This window comes from Rhamphochromis sp. 'chilingali' (assembly GCF_963969265.1).
Source record: "Rhamphochromis sp. 'chilingali' genome assembly, chromosome: 10".
Classification (NCBI taxonomy): Eukaryota; Metazoa; Chordata; class Actinopteri; order Cichliformes; family Cichlidae; genus Rhamphochromis; species Rhamphochromis sp. 'chilingali'.
The window spans coordinates 24,841,672-24,851,008 of record NC_137937.1 but is presented as its reverse complement, the minus strand read 5'-3'; the positions used below and the strand labels follow the sequence as shown (position 1 = coordinate 24,851,008).

General features: G+C 41.0%; 1 protein-coding gene across 6 annotated transcripts in view; it reads left to right on the top strand.

Moving 5' to 3' along the window:
- Window positions 1-9,337, top strand: part of pde4d (phosphodiesterase 4D, cAMP-specific) — a 209,862-nt gene that overhangs the window by 156,833 nt on the left and 43,692 nt on the right. The window lies entirely within an intron of this gene.

Here is a 9,337-nt window from a genome sequence, read left to right as displayed (position 1 = left end):
TTGTGGCATTTTTGTCCCGAGCTTGGCTCAGATGTGTTTGGGGAAATTTATTGTTTAATGGGCCAGACATTTCCTGTCATTTTCTCCCACACTAAATGCTTCAGTTGATCCATAAATGTGAGAGCGAGTCAGGAATAGTGCACGCACACACACACACACGCTCACAGTGGGTGCTCTAACACTTAGACCCCTTTTTGAGTGCTGGAAAAATATTTTGATAAAAGGGCCGTGCTGTTAGGTTTTTATTGCTGTTGTTTTGATTAGTCATACTTAGGATGGCTATCTTATGGGAATAGTTGCCTCCCAGCTATGTTCAAACTGGGAGGGACACAGCAGTCAGTGATGTCATTAGAGTGGGCTGTTGGGATATGAGCAGCATTCTTATTTCCAGTGGTTTGACTTTCTCATGCTAATCATGCAAAATAGATTTAATGTCAGTGCACTCAGAAAAGGACTGATGTGTTATTTATTTATTTATTGATCTTCTAGCTTCACCATGTTTTTGGTATGGCGCACAGTATTTTAGGATTATCCCGGTGTAAACTGGTGCATGATGCATGTAAAAGCAGAGGGATAATTCGGCTGACATATCTGCTTATTTTGCACAGCATGTGCATGATAAATGCATGAAATAGATGTCGAATCTAAAACCCCGCCATGAACTGAGTGTATTGTTCGCCTGAATATTGCAAACACGGGACCATTTAGTGACATTTCCAGCAGAGACAGTGAAAATTCTGTAGACGTGGAAAGAGCACAGAAGAATAAATGTGATGAAGCAGATGGATGCGATACACGCAAGCGTGTCCACCCAGCTAGTGAGACATACGTATACAAACACACACTTGCATGCACACACAGGGTTTACCTTCCAGTCAGGTAGCAGATTACAAAAGCAGTACCTCCTTGGTAACACTGTACATGCACATACTGTAAACAGATACACAGCAAAACATCCTGGTTCCTTCTTCTTCTTTCCACATACACTGAAGTGATTATCATGCATGCAATGTCAGGTTGTGTAAACATAGCCTGGGGCTATAGGGGCCTATTGTGTAAAGATTAAGTGAGTTAGCCTGTAAGTGGTAAGTCGCTGTACGTTACCATCCAAGCCTGTCTTAGGTTTTTGCATTTTCATTTGCACCTAGTTTACTCTCTTGTTGCTTCACCTGAAATTCACAAGCCACAAATGATAAACAATCATAAATAATCAAAGCTATTACAGGTATTTGTATAATCTTCCATGGATGAGATTCTTTGATTTACTGGAGCAAAATCTCACTAATGCGGTTCACAGTCTGCTGGAATGCACTGCGGTGCTGAATTGGATGGATGTAGCAAATATCGTGACAGTGTTGGACAATTCACGCCTGTCACAGTTGTCAGAGACTTGTATCTGAAAATGGGCGATGTGCTTGTCAGACTCGGTTTATACCTCAGGCAGGATTCCCCCCCCCCCCCTTTCTCTACAGCACTGACTGATATGTTGGTGTGTGAGTGAAGAGGAGCTTTCAGGAGGAGCTATTCATTGCACCGTGATAATGGACACATCCCCTTCTCTGCGTGTTAAACCTGTGGCATACGAGTCAAGAAGCACTGAGAGAAGAAGGCTGATAAAGATTAAAAAGATAAATCCATTCCTGTCTAAAATATGAATTCATATATGCACTCACCCACACGCGAATACGTAACTGGATTCGTTGAACCTTTAAAAGCTAAAATAACGCATTTGAGCAGATGCGACTCACTGCACAAGCCATGGAAGAACATTATGCACCCTCTCTTTCTCTCTCCCTCTTTCTGCCTCCTCACTGCATTATTGTCAGGTTATTTTTACTTTTTGCATCTGTATCGATCACCGTGCTTCCAGCCTCTGTATACCTGAAGTTAAAATACCCAGGCTCTCGAGAGCTGTGCAGTAACTGCTCCGTCCTGCAATGTTTGACTGTGCTGGGTGTTGCCCACAGGCCCACAATGAATAAACTGAGATGTATGATTGTCTAAACTTCATTAAACACTCACCAGAAAGGAAATGAAAAGTGTGTGTAGTAATCCAATTAAGTGAATCCAGCGCCTTACAGGCTGGGGAGAGAGAATAGAAGAGTCTATATTTAGAACATGGGCTGGAAATGAATTGCCGCATCGCTTTTCTCTGTTCCTCCCTCTGCTTTACATTGGTGGTGTGTACTGTCACTGTCAGTTATTACTGTACTGTCAAATAGTACATTTTTGAGGGGTATTTAAAAAAAAAATGCAAGCAGTTGGAGTACATCAGGTCTCATTCCCTTCCATTTCTCCCTCCTGTCCTTAACTGTCGTTGGCCCCGAGGGTGGCTACCTCAGATGTACCGCATTTTGTCAGTAAGATAACAAGACACAAGACATTGTTATCTCATTTCTTTGAGGCCTTCTCCCACTGCACATTGTCATTGATTCTGGGCCAATCCCAGCCAAACTTTAGATTGCTTTCTATCACTCTGAGTTACTTTGCTGGGACTGAGGCAGAGATTTTAAAATGGGCTTTTTGGAGGCTGCAGAGACCTGCTGTCACTTTTGGGGAGACAAAGTCATCAGTCACTGGCGTCCCGGAGAACAGGAGTATATGTATGTATGTATGTGTGGAAGAGAGAGAGAAATACAGCGTTACTGCTCACCTACAGCATCAATCTTTGCCAGCCTACTGTGCAGTGTGATGCTGATATATTCAGCCTTATTAAAAGCTCTCCCAATTCACTCCCCCCTATAAAGGCCACACAGTTTAACACGGTTTCTTCTTCACACATTTTCTCACGCCGCATTCTTTCTACCTGCTTTGGATCGGTGTATGGTGAATGAAATGATTGATAACTGCTCCTGGCCTTGTATGCAGCTCAGATTATTTTGCATTTTACAGTGCAAATCAGAGCATCATGAAAAGAAAAATACTAGCTATAGTTTGTGCCAAGAAAGCTGTGACCCAGCAGTGTAACAGGATATTGTTGAATGGTGTCTCTTGAAGCAGAAATCTACCAGGTTCTTCGCTGCACTGCTGGTTATATTTTAATGATATTGGCTGCTATGGTTTGCATACACAAATGCATCTTAAATCGATTGTAAATTTTAAGCTTAGCTGGTCTGCAGGGTGCTTTGCAGCACGGTTGCCGTTCATGCACAGACACACTCATGTACCAGCGCCTACAGAGCTGCCATGTAAGGTTCTTGCCTGCCATTAGGATCAACTGGGGCCTCTGTGCCTTGCCTTAAGGACACTTGGATGCATGTGGATGGGTAAGGGGGAGCCAACCTTGCGATTAGTGGACAAGCTGCTCCACAACCTGAGCCACGTCTGCCTCAGAGCAAATAATAAAATAACCAATTTCAAACGCATCAAGTCAACGTGATGACCTGTTATAACTTGTCTGCACTCTCAGTCATACAGAGAAGCCAGCAGCTGCATATCTGACAGCCCAGTCAGGCCAAAAGATCTATGACTATTTAATTAATCTACAGTGCAAAAGCAGATTGGGTGGCAAACACCTACGACAAAAGGGCTGAATTATTATTGTATGTAGTCTCTGCTCATATAAAAGTCATACATTGTGCAAGCATTTCTTTAGTAAGAATTTAGTTGGAGCTTTGCCATCCCAGCTTGAATATAAACTTCCTTGAAGCCTGGCTGACATGTTTTTACTTATATTTTTGAGGTTCTCTGTTTGGCACACGCTGCTGCGGACTTAAAGACTCAACAGCAGTGTTTCCATCTCTCTGTTGGAGAAATTTCATTTAGCCCCTTTTTTTGAATTGCTAAATGATCATTATTTCATAGCTATTTTCCCAGGACATCTTGCTGTTGGTGCGTGTCTGTCAGAGCACACACAGTGACTCAGTCAGTACTGGCAGTCTTGAGATTTTCTTTTTCCCCAGCCTTCCACTTGCTTCATCATCCAATGTATCTTTCACACATTGCTGCTCCTGGATTTCTCATTGTGTTATGCTGCCTCTTATTCACGGTTGATCCCTTTCTCCTGTGTGTAATACAGCAACTCCTCATGTGTTACATGAAATATACCCAAAGAGATGCAGTCCATGACAACTAGCGTCCAAAGGCGCTCTTGTTGTTGTTCATTACAGCATCGCACAGCCAAAAGCACGCCTTCACTTTGGCAGACAACAATGGGCTAACACATTTTAGCTGCATTGGCAGTATTAAAATTATTTAATCAATTATCAATTTTATCCAGGCCAGACAAATAAAATGAATCAACCTTTGTTTGTTTGCTGAGTTAATGATGGACTGCTTTCAGCATTTAAAAAATGATTGAATAATCATATGCCATTTGTATCTTTGCATTAATATTCTGGTGGGTGATAAAACTAAAAAAATGCACTCACAGTATTTAGTGTGTTGGTATTTTCAGTTTTGAACTTTAAATACAGCTCTCAACTGGAAATATACACAGATATGATTTTGATTAATAGACACAGATCAAGGGACAGGGAGATTATCTATCTATCTATCTATCTATCTATCTATCTATCTATCTATCCATCCATCCATCCATCCATCCATCCATCCATCCATCCATCCATCCATCCATCCATCCATCCATCCATCCATGGCCTGTTGACTGTACAAAAGATGGAATGTTAAGATTTGGGCTCAAGGCAACTATAATTAGCATTTTCTTACTTCCGTTGTCCTTCATGCTACACAGCCTATTGACAAAGGTCCTTCACCGCTCGCTGTTCCATGATCATTTTGTTTTCTTGACATTCAAATGTCATTGTTGATTCAAAAGTGCTGATGGCAAAAAACAAAGAAATTAGGAAATATCATTATAGCTTTGTACGTCACTGTTTGACCTAAACAAAACCTCTCTTTTGCCAGCAGATGTTATCGGGCCCAGGCCCTTTCCTGGATGAACAAAGCCGCCCTCTGCGGCAGCTCGTTATAAACTGTCAGCGCAGCTAAAAACAAACACTTGTAATGAAAGAAAAAGATGTGGAGAATAGAAGGTGTGTTGGGGTCAAGGGTCATATGGCTTCCATTTCTTGGCTGCTTGTTTTTGTTATTTAATGATTAAGCCCTTGTAGGTTTTCATTGCCAAACAGGTGTTTAGTAATCCATAAAAATTATGCTAATTTTCAGTTCTTAGTCACCCCATCAGCCGGGTCTAATTGAGACACCTCCCTTGCGATGCGTATCGTAGACATAGGAGACGGACACATCACACACGTACTGGGAGTTACCTCATAATAGCAGGAAAACATGTTGATGACGGAGTTTGTCTCTGGGGGGGAATTGCTCGTGACGATGATGGGGATTAGGATTGCCATGATGACGGCAGCATTTATGAGGAGGCATAGAAACAGATTAGGAGGATTTAGGCTGAGAGGGAGTCCCCTCACACTCACACACACACATTCTTGCATGCACACATACCTGACTGGATTTGGAAATATTACAGACACAAGCAGTTTTGTTATTTCAACTAATTCCAATCCCAAGACAAAGGAAGGTGAAGTTAGTTGTTGAGATGTATTTCTGGGTTGTTGCTTGTTTGTTTTTTTCTATATTACTATATTTTGCTATATTATAAAGCTGAGCAACAAGTAACATTCAGGTCCACATAAAACCACTAACCTGGACAGTCAAAATGTTACTGCAATGACTTGTTACAGATTTTCGGTTTCAGTTTTATTGGTGCATTGAGTTAGAGATCCTTTACAGGTGCTGCACATCCATTCTCTTTTTATAACCAGTAAACTAAACAGACTAAACAGTCTACATAATGCGCCTTTCTCGGTATTCTCATAAGCACTGGCATTTTATGAATGTATTTGTTGAGTGCTTCCTTTGAGGGAACTCCCACTTGCACAATCCAAACTGTTACACTTCTCATCCATCCGGTAAGACAGACTCTCACTCGCGGGGTGGAGATTAACACTCTCGCAGCAGGAAAGGAATGAACGTGGACACTGAGCGAATTTGTGACAACACTACCTGCACATATTCTCTATTTAACTTGGTACACAGGGCAAGCGCTGAAGCTGTCTGTTAGAGACTTTCTGCCTTTGTGTCTTCTCTAAATAAGTAAAAATCAGCCTAGTTTCTCTGTGCCCTGACAGTATTTACTAAGCCATTAAAGAAGCCTATGTAAGCATTATGCATTTGCATTAGTACCACTACAGACTTGTAATTTTTGACAGTGCAGCTCAGCAGTCTTTACTGTGAGAGGGACAAAGTAAAGGCAGGAACATGTTCAAGAGAAGAGCCTGTTTTTTTAAGTGTAGGCTTTGGAAGTTTTAAGCTTTGAACTGAAGCAAATTTGGGTTTTTGTTAAAAACTTGTTTAAAATAATTGAATATTTTTCAGTTATTTATCCATCCATTCTGCTAGTCTTAGAATTAGGAATAGTTGAACTAATAAAGCTGTTAAATTAGTTCATGCTCCCAGATGTGGTGACTGTTTCCTCCCTGTTAATTTAGTTGTTGTTATTTAGGAGATTTGCAACAGCCTAAATCAGAAACTGTCCAGCAGCATTACTGTTGTGTGTACTAAAAGTGCATGAATAGCTGTTTCAGTATTTCAGGTTTCATTTGCTTTAACTGCATTATCACATAAGCCATTTTCTGCCATGCAAACTGCCAGTTAAACTTCAGTGAGCTGAGTGAGGCTTGCAATCCTGCACAGTGGACAACACCTGGATAGATCCATGCCGCTGTCTCTAAATTTAGACCTTAATATCCAAGTCTTTGGGCCTGGCAACACACTGTTGAGTTGTCCCATTTTGAGCCTGTCCTTAAATGAAAGAAAAAATGAAGAAATCAGTCGACTTTACACATCTTGCTGATCCAAGCCTGCATACTGGGTTGTCTTCAAAGCATGGTTTAGTTAAAGTATTTACTTTGCTAATTTTAAGCTGCAGCATAACTCACAGAAGCTTTTCAAGACAAGGCTTAGTTCCTTTTGTCTTGCTGAATTTGAAGTGGTAGTCCTTATTGTTCGCTATTTGAACTGCAAACACAGTCGTGGTCTGCAGTTCATTAACCCTTCATGTAAGGTTAACAAGATCCCATCAACCATTTCTGGAGATTAGAGCTGTTTGCGTGAAAGGGAAGGCGTACCTAATAAACTGCATATGAGGAGAGACTATAATTAAGCTAGCCGCTCTGACGCTAGTGTTCCCTGGGTATGTTTTGAGGAACAGCTTAACCTGGATAATCTCTTACGGAGGGCATCCTTGGCGTATACTGGCAGGGTATCCCTTACATACGTAAATATGTGGCCTCGGCTCTTACTTACTCTCAACAGCGTGGTGATGTCATCAGGGTTTTAATGAGGGATTATTCTGACATCACCGGGACTGCTGCCAAGTTAAGCCTATTAGCCTCACCATGTGCTTGAGGTGCGCTAGAGCTGGAGTTGTGACCCTCTGTGTGTGTGTGTGTGTGTGTGTGTGTGTGTGTGTGTGTGTGTGTGTGTGTGTGTGTGTGTGTGTGTGTGTGATATGTAGGAGCTTATTGAGCAAGCTGTGCAGGACATGGGAATTTGCATTATTCTCCATCTATTCATCTTCCCATTAATGTGTCCTTCAAAAAAAACCTGCCTCAGCTTGCCAGCCAAAACAGTATCTGTGATGTCCATAGCTGAGTCTCTACTGAGTGGTTTTGAATTAACAACATAGCTGGTCAACAGCCGTGACAATGAAAAGCACTTCAAGACCCATATCATAATATTATTACTCAATATGTATTGTCAGTACACACTGGCATACTGCCCAAAGCACACAAAGGCTCATGGAAGTCATACCCAAAACAAATTTCATGTCAGCGCTTTGTTCTATTGTTCTAACGCGCGGCAGCAAGCGTCACTGAGAAAAACCACTTTTGAGATTAATAGTTAGTGCTGTGATCACATTTGGACTGTACAAGCAAAGGCTACTTAAACTGTTTTTTTTTTCCAGATTATAAAACCGCTAAATAGCATCAGCCTTAATTGTAAACAGTTGTCTTTGTTGGGGTTGCAGCCAACAGACTAGTGACTAAGTCTGTGCACCACAGCTGTTTCTAACAATGGAATATTAAAACCCCTGATGATATATCAACAACAGCTCCATGCCTGCAAGCCTAACCCCAAAATGTTTGTGGAACTTTTTAATGGAGACAATGTATTATAAATATATGCGATAAATGCTTCTATGTGAAATATATAGAGAGAGGTATTTCTTTCAATCTTGATCCTTCCTTAATCTGCAATGTGTGGGAGCACATATAAAAAGAAAATTAAAAGTTCTGCCTGTGAAAGAAGAAATAAAAGGTAGATATCATCCACATGTTTTATTTTACAGAGGTGGAACATGTAACTAACCCACAGCAATGAGTAACCTGTGTCCTGAACATATTAGACTGCCCCATTTTTCTTAAACTGTAATACACGCACAATATCAGCCAGTCCTACTTTAAACCCCTTTATATTTAGATTAGACACTTCTTTGTTTCATTACACCTAACAAGAAGATCCTTTGTCTTAAATGGAGACTACAGGTAAACTGACACTTCATTTAGAACTACCATCTTAAAGCAAGTGGCAGTTCATCCAAGTGTTACTACCCTAACCTTTAGGGACAATATACGTTACCCATAAGATCAGCTTCCAAATTATTATCGTGTGCATTAGACATTGTTCATTGCACGTTGTCCTTTGTGTATTTGCAAAAGTCAAAACATGTCTTGCAAAACTGCAACATTGCGAAACACGATATGATGGTAATGTTGCGATGGTGGTGTCAAAACCTGTATACCACCCACCCCTGCCTGAAGGAAGAGTAGTATTTGTTGTACTTGCAGGTGTTAAATGTATAAACGTGTCTGTTTCAGATATAGTTTGGACGCTGAGACACAATTAGTCAGTCTACATGAAAGCATAAGAAAAGACCTTCTGATATCACCCTCCATAATGACGATGTTGACCATGTAAAGCATTTAAAATTTTGCTATTTTATAAACTAAACCGTGAACAAAGAAATGAAATTGGCAGATTCAGGAGGAAGGAGTGTTAGTGGTTACTTGAAGCCATTTATGATCCTGTTCGCCAACTTTCTGATGTGACTCTGAGAGCTGTGCTGACACAAGTGCTTTTATGCCTCTGAGACAAAATCCTTCATGCTGGTGTCAATACACGGTTCTCACATTCATAATGTCCGGCTTCGCTTCAGCTTTAACACATCACGACATCTCTCTCTCGCCACTTGCGCTCTCAGTACTGCATGCAGCAGAATGCATCTGCACTTACAGAGAGCATATTGCACAGCATAACTAAGAGCTTTTGTTGGTCTTATCTTAAGCAGTCACGCTTC